Source organism: Simochromis diagramma, unplaced genomic scaffold, assembly GCF_900408965.1.
Source record: "Simochromis diagramma unplaced genomic scaffold, fSimDia1.1 OVJJ01000307.1, whole genome shotgun sequence".
NCBI lineage: Eukaryota > Metazoa > Chordata > Actinopteri > Cichliformes > Cichlidae > Simochromis > Simochromis diagramma.
The window spans coordinates 474,810-492,942 of NW_024386786.1; the positions used below are offsets into that span (position 1 = coordinate 474,810).

The 18,133-nt window shown below is 40.5% G+C and overlaps 1 protein-coding gene across 2 annotated transcripts in view; it reads left to right on the plus strand.

Annotated features, from left to right (window-relative positions):
* Positions 1-2,678: 2,678 nt before the first annotated feature.
* Positions 2,679-18,133, plus strand: part of shisa7b (shisa family member 7) — a 50,520-nt gene continuing 35,065 nt past the window's right edge. The window contains exons 1-2 of one of the 2 annotated variants that reach the window (XM_040022985.1): positions 2,679-3,091; positions 3,471-3,549. The gene's annotated coding sequence lies outside the window, so the exon portion shown is untranslated. The remainder of the gene's footprint in view (positions 3,092-3,470; positions 3,550-18,133) is intronic. The other variant, XM_040022986.1, reaches the window with a different exon arrangement.

Sequence of the window (18,133 nt, forward strand, 5' to 3'; positions counted from 1 at the left end):
AGCCCCATAGCATGATGTTTCCACCCCCATGCTTCACAGTAGGTATGGTGTTCTTGGGATGCAACTCAGTATTCTTCTTCCTCCAAACACGACGAGTTGAGTTTATAGCAAAAAGTTCTACTTTGGTTTCATCTGACCACATGACATTCTCCCAATCCTCTGCTGTATCATCCATGTGCTCTCTGGCAAACTTCAGACGGGCCTGGACATGCACTGGCTTCAGCAGCGGAACACGTCTGGCACTGTGGGATTTGATTCCCTGCCGTTGTAGTGTGTTACTGATGGTGACCTTTGTTACTTTGGTCCCAGCTCTCTGCAGGTCATTCACCAGGTCCCCCCGTGTGGTTCTGGGATCTTTGCTCACCGTTCTCATGATCATTTTGACCCCACGGGATGAGATCTTGCGTGGAGCCCCAGATCGAGGGAGATTATCAGTGGTCTTGTATGTCTTCCATTTTCTAATGATTGCTCCCACAGTTGATTTTTTCACACCAAGCTGCTTGCCTATTGTAGATTCACTCTTCCCAGTCTGGTGCAGGTCTACAATACTTTTCCTGGTGTCCTTCGAAAGCTCTTTGGTCTTGGCAATGGCGGAGTTTGGAGTCTGACTGTTTGAGGCTGTGGACAGGTGTCTTTTATACAGATGATGAGTTCAAACAGGTGCCATTCATACAGGTAACGAGTGGGGGACAGAAAAGCTTCTTACAGAAGACGTTACAGGTCTGTGAGAGCCAGAGATTTTCCTTGTTTGAGGTGACCAAATACTTATTTTCCACCCTAATTTACGAATAAATTCTTTACAAATCCTACCATGTGAATTCATGGATTTTTTTTTCACATTCTGTCTCTCACAGTTGAAGTGTACCTCTGGTGCAAATTACTGACCTCTGTCATCATTTTAAGTGGGGGAACTTGCACAATCGGTGGCTGACTAAATACTTTTTTGCCCCACTGTAGGTATGAAGACAGTCGACAGCACAGAGCACAGATAGAAAACCAGCACAGAGACTTTGAGGCGATCGTCACGGTGATTCTACAATAGAAACATGAACGGGTAGAAACGGAAGCTGCAGCCTGACTGCTCATCGCTGCTTTTGTTACCTGTTGAAGTTCAGGGTCTGACTGCTGGGTTGTGGTCAGCATTCACTCAGCTTTAATATCACTTGGCTCGTGGCTAGCTTAGCATTAGCATGCTGTCTGTGCAGATGCTTGCAAAGAGCTGAAGTTGTGTTAGCATCATAGAGCTGTTGTTTTTGTTCTGGATCCAGTTTGCACTTTACCATTGTGCTTTTATCCTGTTGCACAATAAAAATAAAAGTAATGTCCATATCCAGACTGCGCCACTATTTTCCTCCTCCAGCACATGAACTAAAATCAGCCAATTGCAACCACAAGTGGTATCAATCGGCAGGCAGACTAACAATTCAAAGGAATTGGATTACTGGCAGCTGGTTCTTTACAAAAACCTATTCCTATCTCTACCTGGGATTGACATATGACCTGCAACCAAATATGCTAAAGGCAACGAGAGACCTCAGTTTTAAAGTGTGCTACAGTTACCAGGTAACTTTCCAACTTGCAGTACTTTAGATATAACATAATGTCATATGGCAGTGTGAGGCATTCTTCACTCTCATTGGTAGTCGCTTCAGTCACTCAGCTGGAAGTTGAGAAAAGCTTATCTCGAGTTCTGCCAGCTTCCCAATGCCAGCAGTTAATTACGTCCTGGAATGTCATTCGCTTTCTGTGGTCTCTGGTCACTGCCTTTCTTGTGTGAATACATAAAACATTAAATGAATATTCATGCTCTGTTTTCATACAGGTGAGTTGTGATATGCCTGCATTGCTACGCTCTACAAACGTACATATGCTATGATCGTTATAGTTAATGTTAACTGTTAGAAGGGCTGAAAGTTCGTCAGTGCTTTGGAACCTCATTTCAACCAGTCACACCATTAGAAGTCAGCGCATTAATATGCTGCTACAATGGTCCGTGCTTTAGTTAATGTGCTTTTAGTAGGAACTCATAAGATTGGCTGATCATTTCCCCTAACTTAGAAATGTAATTGTGCGCAAGCCCCTCATTCTCCAATCGATCACTTGACCGTTGGCACAGCAGACCAAGCAACTAAAAAACAGTAAATTCTATTAGCCCTGTTAGCACTTAGGAGCTAACGGTTAATAATTAAGGCTTGTGCAAGCAATGATTAGACCTGTGTACATAAATACGTTTAGTCAGATTAAAAACACAAGACATCCATGCTTCGGGTAAGGATGTTAATGGTTTACAGTGTTTGTATTAATAAGAACTCTATATTTTAATGTGTTGCTACACTGTTGGTTATTGCATTATTACCTACAGTTGCTGTAAGTCTTAATAGATTTACAAGTGTACATTAACTGTAAACAGCAGCAGGTGGTGGAATCTACCTTTTGGAACCCAGTCAGCCAAAGAAAAAAAGAGTATAAGAACTCAGAACATTAATATGTTGCTACATTAACGACCAGCGCATTAATATTTACATTAACTAAGTAGTCACAGGTGCGCGTGTTCCAGGAACTTACCGACGATTTCGAACAGGACACAGCCAATCAGATGTAGGCATCCGCTACAGGATTGGTCGATCATCTGCAGCACTTTAGAAAGGCGAACGTGGGCTAGTGCCATATTGTCCAATCAGTGAGTTGGGCGCAGAGAGCAGCGGACCTCTGTGAGAGCAGTTTTTTGTCAGAGAGGCAGAGACGCCGAAGCAGCATCAGCGCCGGGCGTACGTGGAGCCTTGGAGCATCACTGGGGAGAGCGCACACATCCACCACAAAGAGCAGGCTGAAATAACGCGACGACACTTGAACGATTATTTTATAAACGCGTCCTCTTACTGATTTTTATTTTTATTATCTTTGTGTTGGTTTTATTTTCATTCTTATACTGGAGGAGGCGAAAAAAAGACCGAGCAAAGCTTCACTGCGGCTAATCAATTTCCTTTTTCCAGACCTGGGAATTACAATGAAACATGTAGGTGACACATTTCCATTCACTATCCGCGAATCACAATAGGGATCCCAGCGGAGGCGACAAAGAAGGAAGCAGGTAAAAAATCTATTTCATTCTGAGCACTGCTGCTTTGAGAGGCATGAAAATTGTGAACCGGAGTGGCATGCGATGCTTTTAATCATGCGTAACTTCAAAGCTGTGGTCACATTTTGGGTTTGCGAGTGTCGGAGTTTACATTAAGACATCTTTAACCCACAATTTGTTTTTGTTTTTTTTATTGTTGTAAAATACGATTGAAATTAACTTAAAAGGCATCAGCAGTGCCACATTTTCCCTACTAGGGCGCATGTGTGGCATTGCAATCTTTGCGCTTCATTGGAGAGCCTGTGTTTATTTACTGATGGGGACAAAACTGCATTTTACTTCAATTTACACGTTGCTGTGCACACTGTTATTTTTTCCTCTCTCTTCAAAGGGGAAAATGGTGACGGGTGCCGCATCTATAGGATCAGCATCCTCCTCTCCGTGGAGCCCCTGCGTAAAAGAAAAATCAGGTATTTGCCCTCTTTATTGTGTCGGTACTGCAGTGTGGTAGACAGGCGAACAGGTTTTTATCATGAGGCTCGTCTGCAGCCATACATGCATACAATGCAGGAACGCCTCAGCATAATGCAACAAAACCCTCCCATTTTATGTCTTACTGTGATGCCCTGAATGCAGCTGCAGCATCAGCCATACATGGAGACACTAGCTGCATAAAAAGAGAGATGATTGTGTGCTTTTTGTCTGCATCTGCGACCACATTATAAGGGGGGAAAGAGGGCTCGAACACACACGCACACGCATGACTGGATAAAATATTGCAGAAATCCTGCAAACTAACTGCCCTTCTCTGCGCTGCACAGGTGTTGAGTAGCATTCACCTAACTTAGTGTGTGCCTGTGTGAATTTGCGATGGGTATGCATGCGTGTAGGTGTCTGTGTAGGTGCATGTTTGTGGATGATATCACCTTGCATATATATGGTTGCAGGGCCATGTGTGTGGTTGAGGATGTGTTTTAACCAGGATTTTTTAGAGCTGCACACCTACACCTGCCTCACCGGGTTACTGAAACCGAGGGTACATTAGAGAAGAGCTTCCCCTACCTCCATTATTTACGCACTTAGATTTGGCCTGTTGGGCCACATAAAAATAGTGGTGTGATACTTCACCAGCAGCAGAGTGACTAATTGAAACTTCAAATTAAATCCAGCCTGAAAACACTTTACATATATAAAACAGAAAGAAAAAGGCTTTTGGCAATGCACCCTGCATTTCTAACCTCTTTGTTCTGTCATTACAGTATAATTGTAAACAATGTCACATCTGCATATCAAATGCCACTATTTTTGGAATCATTAATTATCATTTAGGACCATCTTGTTATGAGGCCACCATGCTATAATGCTACCATCCCCTCTGACTTACCATCCAAGTCAAAGGTGTGGCCTGAGGGCCTGAACTGGCCTAGAAAACGTGTCCAATGTGGCTAACTTAATGGATTAACAAAGTGTGAAACTTGCTGTGAAGTCGGTAATTGCTTCAGGTTTTCATTAAAATGCACAGCTGTCCATCAAGCGATGATGATGCTAGGTTTATTACACAGGAGTGAACATGTATGAGAAGTTAAAAGTATGTGGATCTTGAAGAAGGAATATGCTTTAGTTATACAAATTCTACATGTAAAAATGTTGTGTTTTTTCCGCTGTGATCTCTGAGGTGTAATGTGCGAATGAATGAGTTTCAAATCTTCAACCAAGCCAAACAGCTACAAGATTACAGTAAAAAGAAAATAATAATTTGGATGAAAAAATAAAGGAAAAACAGGGCAGAGGCACAAGACTGAGTACATAATGGCTTAAAACAGTGAAGGAACTACTCATCCCATAATGCAAATCCCAGATTCCACAGCAGCCAATTTCCAACCTGATCAAAGTGAATACTTCTATATATATTTAGCTTGTATTGTATGAATGTGTAATAAAGCATTGCCTTAGTTATGGTACAGTTACTGCTCACAGTTTCTGAAGTTCTTTCACTAAGCAACCTGACATTTGCAGGTTTATACATTTCCATGGTAACTGCAACCTCCACCAACCGGAGACGTCGCTGTTTCAGTTTAGGATTGCAGGCAGAGTAGTTTTTTTTTTTTCTTGCACTGGATTGCTAATAAAATGTGTTTTTGCTAAAACAAGGTTGAGTCTGAAGGTTGTTTCTGCAGAAGCAAATAATGTTGCTCATAGTAAGTCTACTTTGGATTGTTGCCACGTTGTGGCTCATAATCAAAATCCCCATAATCAAAAATGGGATTTTTTTTTTGCTCAATGTTAACGTCTATACAGTAGAAAAAATACAAAACAACCAATCATATGCATCCATAGTCTGCCAATGAGGCACAAACTAGCATTTGTTCATGGGATTTAAAGTCAGTCATTGTCTCTGCAACAGAGGCTCCACTTATCTTGGGTGGCACCTTAAATATTATAGTACCGAATATAAACTGGAAAAGTGCAGCTGAGGGTTGGTATATAAGTTTTCACCCAGTGTCACTGAAATCCACTTAATAAGACACTTTTAAAAATGAATAAAGAAATAAAAATGTAGTTTTACTGGAGCAGTTATCGTAGCTACAACCAATCACTAACGCTAACAAGGCGATATTCATGAGATCGTAGCAGCGATATAATGAAATTTAGACACTTTCAGCAATGAGGGGTGAAATACCTGCTTCATTTTTTCTTAGACTTATTGTCATATTGAGGTGATAGCGTGTGGTGTAAAAGATTTCCTGTATCTGTCCATTTGGCAGCTGCATGGAATCAGTCTGTTGGATAAACTGTCCCGCTGCTTGTCCAGTAAGTGGTACAGAGGGATGAAAGTAGGAGAACATGCCTCAGTGTCTCGCTGGGGAAAAGAGAAGCGGTAGATCAACAGATTAATGGGTACAGGTCTGCCATAGTAAACGGAGAGCTGAGTGTACTGGTTGATTTACTGGTTCGTGCTAACCTCACCTTCGACCACACACTGTGGGTAGTGACTGAAAGAATGAATTCATGGATACGAGCAGCAGAAATCAGCTTTCTCTGAACGATGTCTGGGCTCTGTGTTAGAGATAGCACGAGGGGCTCAGAGTACAGTCGCTACTCCTCTGCATCAAAAGAAGCCAGCTGAGGTGGTTCAGCATCTGATTAAGATGCCTCCTGGACAGCTCCTGAGGTGTTTCTGTTCAGCTGGAAGGAGATCCTGGGAAGACCACACTGAAAGGATTATTCTTCTTGGAATAATAATATTTTTTATTATAGTCCAGGTGATTGTTCTTTTGAGGGTGCCAAAATTTCTCATTAACAGGAAAACCCTTATCTTTAAATTCAGATGTTTCTAGCAACCTGTCTTAACATCTGAGTTAGTGTTTCTGAGGTGTTTGAATATATTTTTCAGAAAACTATTGAACAGAAGTTGAATTATTAAACCAGGATAAGTGACGCTTATATAGACTCGTTTCTGTTTCTGCTTCCTTGCAATCAGCTCTTTTACACCAACATGTTTTATTAACAGGGGGTAAAAACCCCACGAGAGCTCACTGTGTACACCCACAGTGGCCTCGGTGGAGCTGAATGCAGTGTAGCTACAGGACACGTCTGAGGAAGGGGCTGCAGATATAGATGTGAATAACCCCACAGCTTTCAAGCTGCATGTGTACCTATACACGCCTACCTGCCTCTGAGTGAAACCAACATGCTCCCGCCCACTCTCTGCGAGCTGTTGAAGGGCATTCTGGGAAAAGCAGGGAATCACAGATTGAAGTGGAAGCTGGGGAGAACGTGGGGATAGCAGCCTGATGACAAAATAGTTACACATCACAGAGGGATGATATAAGAGTTTGAGACTATCAGAGGGAGGGTGTTCGTAAAATGTGGTTTATTTTGGGCAGAGTTGCAGAGTTTAATGTCATAAAAGGCTCTAAGTTACTGTCCTTTGTCGCATGGCTGTTGACTTCAGCGTGCTAGTGCACGTTGGGTCCGGCAGCACATTCCAAGTGTGGTGGAGGAGGTGGATCGTCTGCAGCTTCGCCATTAATCACGGTTGTTTCATGAGTCAGCGGTGATTAATCTGGTTGATGGTGGTCATGCCTTCAGTGGCCCTCTCCTCAGAGGGGGATGGTTGACCTTGAGCCCAACCCCGGATGTTGGGGAATTTCACCGGCAGCTTGTGTGCAGTCTCAGGTGTTCACGTCATCACCGGAGACGTGGGCACAAATGACTGATGGTATTCTGAGCTTGCAGCAACCTTCAGGAAGGAACAAGTTCTGCAGTCTGCAGTGACTCGACCGGATCCAACACCTGTAGGTGTATTTTTAAAAGGATGATCTCAAGTTGAGCACACTCATGTGCTATTTAAACCCAAAGATTTATTATAGATTTTACAATTTTGACTTTTCTTATTAGATTTATTTGTATTTTCCCTTTAGTTTAGTTTCAGTTCATTTTAAGAGGAGGTATGCTCATTTAGTTTAGGTTTTATTGTTTTATTTATAAGACAAAAGACTAAAACTTGAATGTTACACAATAACATTTTAGTTAGCCTAGATTATTTTTATTTCAGTTAGCTAAAATTAGTTTAAACTAGTGCTGTGGGGCTGCATGGCGTCAACGCTTTAGCGCGGTTAGCGCGTTAGCAGCCCCTCGCACTGGGCGATCCATGCTAAGTCGCTAACGGAGACTTGCTGCTTTAATGCGGTTATGGCGTTAACGTCATTTTAACGAGATTAACGCTGACAGCGCTAGTTTAAACACATATTTTTAGTTTTAAGTTGAGTGATTTTTAACTGTATCATTCTTGGCTATTGCATATTTCATATAATACTCTTCATTAGTTTTATCTGAAAAAATGGTGCAAAGCAGACGTCTTAATTAACAGTGTGAACGCTGACATGTGTCTGTCCTGGTTGGGCTCAGTGCTGGCTGATCCCGTATCAGCTGGGACCGACAGTGGAGCAGACTCAGTGTCTGTGGAGGTTATTTGGAGTCATTCGCATCCCTTATGCAATGGCAAAGTAGAACAAAGCCTGTTATTCACACTTTGATGGATTTAAGTGACTTTCTGTTTTTTTTTTCTAATATTTTTAGATGAGATGACTAATGGATGAAAGCTGCAGAGCTTCAGAGTGTGTGCACCTTATTTTCATCTGGCATATTGTCCTTGCATGAGTGGCTCAAGGTTTCTGTGAATTAGAGTAACCGCCTCCAACATAATAGATCGTGGTGAGATGCTAGTGGCTGGACTGTAAATCAGATTCAGTGAATCACTGACATTATCAATCTTCCACTAAATGAAATACCACATTTCCTCAAATAAAAACCCGTAGTCAGTTAAAAGCTGGGTCGCTGATAATGGCCAAAGGTGTGAGCGACTTTAACAGATTTCCCGAGCCCATTACAGGCTGGGAAATAAAACTATACCACCCAGCTGTTGTTGTTGGAGAGGGTATGCTTGAAAAGCAGAGCTGGTGCACTCTGGTGGTTTGACGGTAATCGACGGGAATATGCAAAGCTTCAGTGGGCAGAGCGGAGTCTGACAAAATCACCTTACGCATTAAAGATAATGTCTGTGCTGCGATATCAGCTATACTAATGAGTAAAATGAGCACTCAGAGTGAAAGTTAGAAGACATCCAAGGTTATGCCCACAATCCTTTCCCAACATTTTGAGGCTGCCACAGTATAATTGGCTAGTGTAGACATATCAGACACACGGTCAGGATGGAGTTATGAAAAAGTGTGAATTCATTATTATAAAGTGGAGATTTTAGGTCATATTATCCATTTCTATTTGACCATGTGTGGTTCATTTAATATTCCCCTACATCAAAAGAACTGAGAAGGTCTCCATGATATTTACCGTCTAATACAGTTTGTGTTTTTGTGTGGGAGAATATGACTTTGTTCTAAATTAAGCAGTTGTTGTCAACAAAGAGACTTCCTTGCTAGATTTAATGAGGTTTCTGATGTCCTCTGTAATCGACGTGTAAATGCATTTCCTGGAAAAATGTCTCATTTTGCAGACAGTGACAGGAAACTGAAAAAAACATGGATACTAGGGCTGTTCGATATAACGATATATATCGGATGACGATATAAAAACGTATAAAATCATTTTACGCTATCGATTGTTTTGTGGTGTCGCAAAATAAACTGTTTACGGCAATATTTTATCACCGTTTTGATGGTCACTGTAGTGGCTATATTAATTTCTTAAAGTTCTCTCTTTCTCTTATATTTAATATAACCACACTACGGACGGACAAGCGCCTGTTTTTTATGGGTTGTCGTTAGCAACAACGACAGTAAAACCATCGCATCTTCACTTGTTTATTTTCCACATAAACCTTTCACAATAAAGCTCAAGATCCTGTTGAGATTTTTCAAAATAAACGGAATCATGTGCAAAAAGTATTATTGACGGATGCGAAGCAAAAAAAGAGTCGTCAGGTGCTAAAAAATAAACGTTAGAACAGGCTTTTCCCCGCAGCAGGCCGTGTAATAAATACTCACAAAGAAAACGGCGGCTGTTACAACTTATGTCTAAAAATGTATCGTTTCATGCATCTGTTAAAACACTCGACTCCAGGTACACGACGCCCAGCTGGAAACACTTCATCTACCCGAGATTCACAGAATTTACAGAAAATATTAAATTTTTTGTGATTTATGTCGTTATCGGACGATAGATGTTTTATATCGGGATATGAGATTTTGGTCATATTGCACAGCCCTAATGGATCCAATACTATAAGGTGAAATTATTTTCTTAACTTATTAAGCTTTAACCGCCTCTCTTTGTTTTTTACAGGAGCTATGCATAATGATAATGAAGAGTTATTTAAAATATATTTGTTTATACGCTTTGATGTTATTGTAATTGCACTTCAGATCACTAGATTAAGTTTTGCAGTGATCTATGGATTACAAGCTGAAAGTACTCTGCAGAAAAAGCTTTTGTGTTTATGCACAATATTTAAAACATCAAATATCCATAAAAATGTTTTTTAACTTATTTAAACAGCACTGTATATTCATTTAAATTTGCTGTTGATAAAAGTATTACAGAGTGACCAGGGCATCTATATTTTGGTGTTAACATGATGTGAACATACTGTAATTCAAACATACCTTGTTTGTAAAAAGTAACACATGACGATTGTCTTGTTTGTATAATTTGTGGTTGTCAAAAAAATTATTGAAAACCAAAATTAGTAAATGATAGGTAAAGGAATCAGTGTGTGTATAATACAAGCAAAAGGAGCCGTTAAAAGATTTGATGATACTGAAGAATTAGTCGATGCATTTATTACTCCTACAGTGGACTGTTGTAATTCATCATGTAAAAAACAAACTCCTAAAAACTCCTTGAAAACCCTTCAGTTAATCCAGAATATAAGGTCTTGAATCCCCATCTCATCTTACCTCTGCTTTATCTCTTTTTGATACAATATGGGCATAATTGGCTCCAATAGCTAATTTCGCTCGGTTGCTTGGGGGTTAACCACAGTGCCTTCCACACACAGAGAAACTCTCAAATTGTATCCATGTATTGACTTTCTCTGGTATCTTCCCACAACATCGGGTCTGAGACTCTTGGCAGAAGTGATTGTTGTTGCAGAGTGTCTGTTGACTTGTTTTGTCAGAGCTGCTTGCCAGTGTCACTGTTTGAGCTGCTCAAACTGAAATTATTTACCAAGAGGTTAGTCATCGCACTCAGGCCTCGAGTTGTGTACGACGGGCTAAATGAGAACTGAAAAAGCCAGTCGCTGCGCCGACACCTTTCAGTTGGCTGTGAGGGAGGTGCAGCTCCGTGCGGCCATTTTTAAAAAAAAATTATTCATTTCTTTTTTTCACCAAGTCCTATCCATCACCTTCAGCAGATGGGCGTGTGTGGCAAACATCCCACTGCTGCATGTACGTGACAGCAAAACATTATGTTTAATTTACGCCTTCTGAAACCGTCGCAGCAAAAACTGCACCTCTGTTCCCATGGCGCGGGAACGGAGATCGTCGAGATCCAACTGACTAATTATGCTCGATAATCTTTTGAGGAAAATATTCAGAGCGGTTTCGCAGGTCTGCAGCTTTGGGAGTAACAAGCGGATAAATCTGAGAGATATCTGTGAGATGTCTCACTATTCTCCTCATTCACAGTGGCTGTCACTGTCTGCTTCACAGTTATGAGGAGAGCATATGGTGCAATAAACTGAGTGCATCATGTAAAAAAGAACTTTTGCATACAGCATCCCATAATAATAACTGTTATACTTTTATTATTATTATTATTATTAATAATAATAATAATAATAATAATAATAATAATAATAGTAACAACAGTTTAATATCCCTTATAATTATATTTAAATATTATAATTAATTATATATCCTTAAAATTTATATTATCAAGCAACATTCTTCTATTTTTTCCTATAAGGTGGCTTTAAAATCAAAAGGTACTTATAGATGAGCAACAACAGGTACGTCTTATGCCTCTGAAAGTTCTTATCGCTATCAGATATCATGATTTTATCATGTTGCCTAGCAACCACCTACCATTGGGCTAAAATGACCCATTTGCAGCCTTCAAGCATCTATAACATCTTGTAAAACCATCGTAGCCAATTTCAGTTTTACAAAATAAAAACTTTAAAACTTGAATTGTGCATGATATTGTATGTGAGTGAAGCCTGTCACTGCTAGTGGCAACAATAAACCAGACCATGAGCGTGTCTTTGGCCAAGTACCTAGGTGTCTACAACACCGGTACCATAATAAAGCTATACCAAAATCTGAGGGAATCAGGATACATACCAGGCCTGGATAGGCTGTGGAGGTTGATAGAATAGAATAGTTCTTAAAAATGGAGAAACTGCCAAAAATCCAAAGGGAAGAGGAACACAGTAATAACAACTTGTACTACAGTGTTGCTAGCCTGGATGCTTGAGGAGACCTCGGGCCAAAGCAAAGACAAAGAGGGCTGAATAGATCATTTCAGCCTTGTACAGAAATGGTGTTATGCAAGCCCGTGGTAGATTGACTACCAGGGCAGCCATGCCCCTCACACCAAACCAAATGGTGACTGTGTGTATGATGGTACAAATAGTCTTGGTACTCTATGCGGGTGTGTACTCATTGGGAGTTAAGAGTTCCTACTGGAAAAAGTAACTCTTAAGGACAGGAGGAGTCCAGAAAGGATCTGAAAGACAAGTCAAGTCGTGCTTGAGGAGGTTGATCCCTGAAAGCTAGAAGCTAAAAGGAAGGTGAAGCAAATATTCTAGGAAACTAATAAGAACATGTACGAACTAAAAAGCTGACATCAAGGTCCTGGAAGAAATAACTTATTACAAATACCTTACATCTAGCAACCACCTAACAAATATACAGATCAAACAATACTAGGCATACACAAATCTAAATGAAACACATTGGAATGTAAAAATCAGAACAATAATAAAAATAAATGATTTTTGAAATAGGATAAATTCCAATCAAAAATCTGAATGTAGTAAAATTAAGTGTGTCATTAAAGTAAAATAGCTCAATAAATTCAGTAAAGCAAAATAGAATAAATAAAAGTAAAAATTCCTAAAATGTTCTTCGTCAAAGACTAAACAATGAATCGGTTAATCAAGAAAACAACAGGAATATTATTTCCATCTACATCTCATTTGCTTTATTCAGCATTAACTACTCAAAAAGGCAGGATTTTATCTCTGCTGCATTGATTTTGTCTCTTGCAGGACCTTCGCTTGATAAGCATGCAATGCATTTTTCAAGGTTCTGTTGGAATTAATCCAAATACTGTGCAAAAAAAGAGAAAAGGGAAATGCTATATGGCTCTAAAGGCTTATCCAACAGGTGCTCTAACACCAGCTACGAATTTAAAACATGTAAAAAATAAATGCATACCTCAAGCAATTCAGCAAGCAAGATAGACCAACACGTATCAAGTCTTTATCAGCGTCTCAGGCCCTGATGAAAATCGTTTATCCTAGATGGAGTGCCTCAGAAACTCCCAAACACTGTGAGCTAGTCCCTTTATGTTAGGATGTGGCATTTTCATGGTGTGTGTCCCGAGGAACTGGGGCACGAAGATATACAGCGACTCTGTGAAAGTAGGCCAGATGGACCACAGTGAATGAACAGGATTTGTGTTCCTGTGCAGAACTTTAGAAATGAATGAATTTCACCAAATATCACTTCAAGTGAGACAAAGGAAATCATTTAGACTTTATGATTCATAGATCAGGTTTTCCTAATGCTAAAATGTATCTTTGTGGAGTGACTGACACACATGTAGGCTTGATTGATTGTTCCACATATAGTTATCACAATAAGTCCGTGTCCCCTTACCTAAATGGACTCAATGCATTTCCTGTTGTTTATGTTTTTTACTCCTCTTACATGCTGCGGCACAGAAAGAGAGAAACACTTCTCTTTGTAACAACGGTGAGGAGAATAAAATATTTAAAAGTGTGGAAACACGTCCCTAGAGTCAGCGCTGACAGTGTTTTGCATGTAAATATGGAAACGCAAATGTCCATAAGACAGAGAGAAACACAGTAGTTCATCTCTCTGCGCCAGGTGTGCTAGTCATTATAGCAGCATAAGCCCACACACAGAGGCGACTTAATTATATATAAATGGCTTAATGATTGTAAGTATCTATTAGGCAGCTGATTGTTTAGCTGTAGGAACTGTCAGTCACAAGTTCCTGTTCAGAGCAGGGGTGGATTTAGTGATTAGCTTTTAATTCAATGCAGTTCTGTTGAAGTTTGTTGCTCAAGAACGTTAATTTGTATACAGCACGTATGAGAAATGCAATCAATATAGATTGCATTTTTCCTCTTAAAAAATATAGAATAATGAAAAGTAAAGTTCTGATACGCCCGATGAGACTTTTCCATTGCTAGTTTGTAAAGTGACGTTTAAATGTTTGGCTGCTCTTGTCTGAGGGGGAGTTGATCCGGTCATAGAGAAGTTTTAGGATACTTGAATGTATAACACGCCCACAACGAAGATGCATTTGGAAACTGAGTCATGATCATCACAGCCTTTGGTCGGGTGTTTCCGAACTCAAGGACTCTCTAAATGCAGCGCTTTAGTCACGGTAGTTTTGAAAAAGAATTGGATAACAGTGCAGCTGGGCTAACAGTCGCACTACAAAGGCTGAAGTTTCAGGCAAAAAACAAAAGTGACAAAGGCAATTTTCACATCATCCGTACAGGCATGTTTTCTTCTTGGAAATGAAGCTGTGAGCTGTAGTTTGTAATAAGCAATACATTTCCTGATTGTAATAGCGTGTGCTAATAGTGCTAATAGCGTGTTCTTTTACAGTTCAAAATGGTTCCTTCCTTCAGTTCATTCTCTAAAACTCTAAGTTTTAGCTCCTCCCCTTTAAGCCAGCTGTCTTCTGATAGGATGCCCCTCATAAACAGCAGGTAGAGCTGTGTGTGGAGTGTTTGAAGCTGATTCCTGGAGTCAAATGCGAGAAGTTAAATAAAGTTTCATTAAAGCTATGTGCTGCCTGTAAAATGAAACTAAATCTCACAGTTATCGACCCGAGTGTGCTCTGTTTGTATTTTGCAGGTCTAAATATGCTTTGTTAAACTGTGTTGTAGTGGATCAGCCCACCAAACACCAGATTACTCAGCTCTGAAATAAATCATTATAACATTATGTTGTTTCATTGCGATGAGAGTTAATGGAAGCACGAGTCTCTCATAATACTCCCGACTCCGTGTTATCATCTGAAAACTAGGCTACATTAATGGATTTTATTTTTAAACCAGTTTTATTCCACTGCTGCATCACAAGGGCAGTGCACTGACCTTTATGGCCCGAGTTCACTGCAGCGACGGCTCTGCCAGCTTCGCCCCGGCCCACATTGCGATACTGAGCCATATTGCTCCTGTTTCTGCTGCATGCCCTCATGCACTGGAACTTTTCCCATCAGGCTTCAGAGAGACGGAAGTGTAGTGAATGGTGGGAGGAAAGGGAGAAGAATGGGGGGGGGAGGCAGAGGAGTTAAAGGGAGATGGTGTAAAAAAGGGAACGAGAATGATTTGAAACTAGTGAAGATGGATGGGAGAAGAGGAAGGAGGTGGAGGAGGAAGACAGTGAATGAGAAAAAGGAATCATGTATATATATTTATAAAAAAAACTCCTGAGAGATGACAGCCGACCGACATGGTTGATACGGACGCAAGTCAGCGGAACTGACTGAAACCGTTGCAGAAAACACACAAAAAAGACGATCCAGATAATAACAGGAACAAAAGTCGTTATTTTTCTTCTTCTTCTTCTTGTCCTCTTGTTTTTTTCTTTTTCTTGCTTTCTCTCTTTTCAATGCTGCAGTGCTATTCTGAGAGAGATGCTTCAGCCCACGCACTGCCGGAGAGGGAGGGAGTGAATGGATGGAGGGATGAAGAGGAGAGATGGAGTGTGTGCACATGTGTGTGTTATGGGGAGGTGGAGCGGGGGTCTGCTGCACTAACTCGTTGCCTGTCAGGGAGCGTCTGTGTCTTTAAAGCTTGTGTGTTTCTGTAAAGGAGGAAGTCAGGCAGGCATGAAGCAGCGGGACAGACATACAGGGACATATACACACATACTGTAAGCTGGAGGCAGCCATCAGTGCTTAAGTATTTGTGTGTGTTGATACATAACACAAAATGATATGCTTATAACTATCGCTGTCTCACAGTAGTTCATGAAATTCCCACAACTTTCAATCTATTGATTTCTGTTTCTGGATGCAAGTTTTCCATGTTTTCCGTGTTCTTGGATCTGATTTTTTTATCTGATCGATCTCAGCGTGGTGGCTCAGCGGTTATCAGTGTTGCCTCACAGCAGGCGGGTCCTGCTTGCAAACCGTGGCTCGTTTTTGTAGAGTTTGTATGGCTTCTGTTCATGAGTCTATTTTCTTGCCTGGGTTTTTGCTAATTTTTTGCCACTGCAGGAAATCAGGGCAGAAATGTTTGAAGGAACAGCCCTTGTAATTGGTTCTTGGAGCCTGTGTGCAGTGTGTGAGCCACCAGATGGATGCCCCGGTCCCCACTGACATGCTCGTTTAGCTCATCCTATAACATAAGTACCAAAATGAGGGAATTCAGTTGTTTCAAGATGGCTCTTGGATTGTTTGACTTTGGATGAAGTGATATTTTACAACAGCTTTGATTAAGACGTCTGTTCTAAGTTAGAACAACAACTGAGGGAACATTGGTTACATATCATAACCTCTGATTATGTTTATAGCTGATGGTTTCAGGCTGTAGGGATGCTATCTATCTACATCTATTCTTCTGTCCTATTAATTTGTTCTCTTATTACTTGCTTCAAACTTGAGATTGGTTTAACTCAGCTCCCTGCTCCCTTTTTTGTTCAGGGCTGCTCAGGAGGTAAATGTTCTCCTACAGGGCTGGTTTCTGCAGTCAGAACACACAGAAAGCTGCAGGTATCTAAAACAGCTCACAGTATCCTTTGGCAAAGTGATGCTCATGACAGAGTTTGGGCCAAGTGGCTAATATCAGTGTTTAAAATGACAGCCAGTAGCAAATACTGTCAGGTTTGTTTTGTTTGGGTTGTTTTTTTGTAGCTGAGCAGATGAACCATCAATATAAAGTGTGGTGCTTGCATGTCTTTGCTCTATTCTGCACATTTAGCCAGCACGAAATCGATGTGGCACCAAAGTTTAACATCAGCAGGTTAAATGTCATCTCATTTCCTGATTTTTGTCCAGAAAACATCCAACTGATATCTTACTGCAGCTCTGATATGATCACTTTCAACAATTGTCCATGTACAGTTGCGTCATAGGGACTCTGAAAGATGGTCTGAATGCATCCTGTAAAGATTCAAAAGGAAAATACAAATGCCTGGATTCATTTTTTAAAATAAATTTTGGCTGTTTGAGAATGACTTTGTTCTCCTGTGAGTGCTGGAGACCTCATATCTCCCTGTGACCGGGGATTAAGTGCTCCATATGTGCCTACTGAACTATAGGTTATCTGGTTCATGGTAAATGAAGCACAATATGGCCGAGAGTCGACAGACTGGCACCACGCCTCTGAATGTTTGCATCACTCAGGGAGGCATTACTCATACATTTAGGTTTTGTAACACAGGGTGCTTAAAATAACTGCATTTTGAAGTACATTTTCCTCAGGATTACAGCAGTTGGCATAAATTACTGTAGATAATGTTCATTGAAATTACTGAATTTCCCGGAGGAACCCACCTGAGGGATTAATAACGTTTCATCTAATCTATTGGAAAAGATTAGAGTAGAATATTAAAGATTCTGATAGATTATTATAGTACTTTACTAAAACTAAATTCTAAGTCAAAGGTAAAATTCACTACTTCATATTAATGCCAAACCAGTTACACTTGACGGTACTTTTCTCTTGTATTTATGAGTCTAATATCGATGTACAATAGTTTCCCATAATTCACTGCATGAAGGAAATAAAGGAGCTACTGAAGGGCGCTTAAAACAGCAAGATTAATTAAAAACATTGCCTTTGAGAATCAGAAATCATTCCCTGCTAGCACAATACAATAGGGATGGAGTCCCTCGTTAGAGAATCACATTCTATCTAATAACGTTTATATCGCAGCTTCAGTTTATTTCAGATCTTAAAATATAAAAATTTGGGGGATAATTTACCAAACCGGCATCCTGATAGGAATTTAAAGCTTAAGCTGCAGGTGATGTTCCTCCCTGCTTCCTGTCATATCACACACTGCTGCTAAACAGTGCACTGCATCCACATAGAAACGGTTATATAAATTATACATACTGCATATTTTAGTGTGCAGGATGTAAATGGGACACAGCTGTACTACACCATCCACTATGTTAGTATTCTGGCGCGCACTCTTGGCAGGGAGGCAGCGCTGCAGGTATACAGGCAGCAGGACAAATCCATACATGTGTGCACCACACACAGCAAGACGAATGGCCGAGATCAGCAGGAGGACAGGAAAAGCAGGGAGACCAGCAGGGGTCTATGCAGATGGACAGATTCGCACACAGAGGCAGGTAGAACAAGAGCAG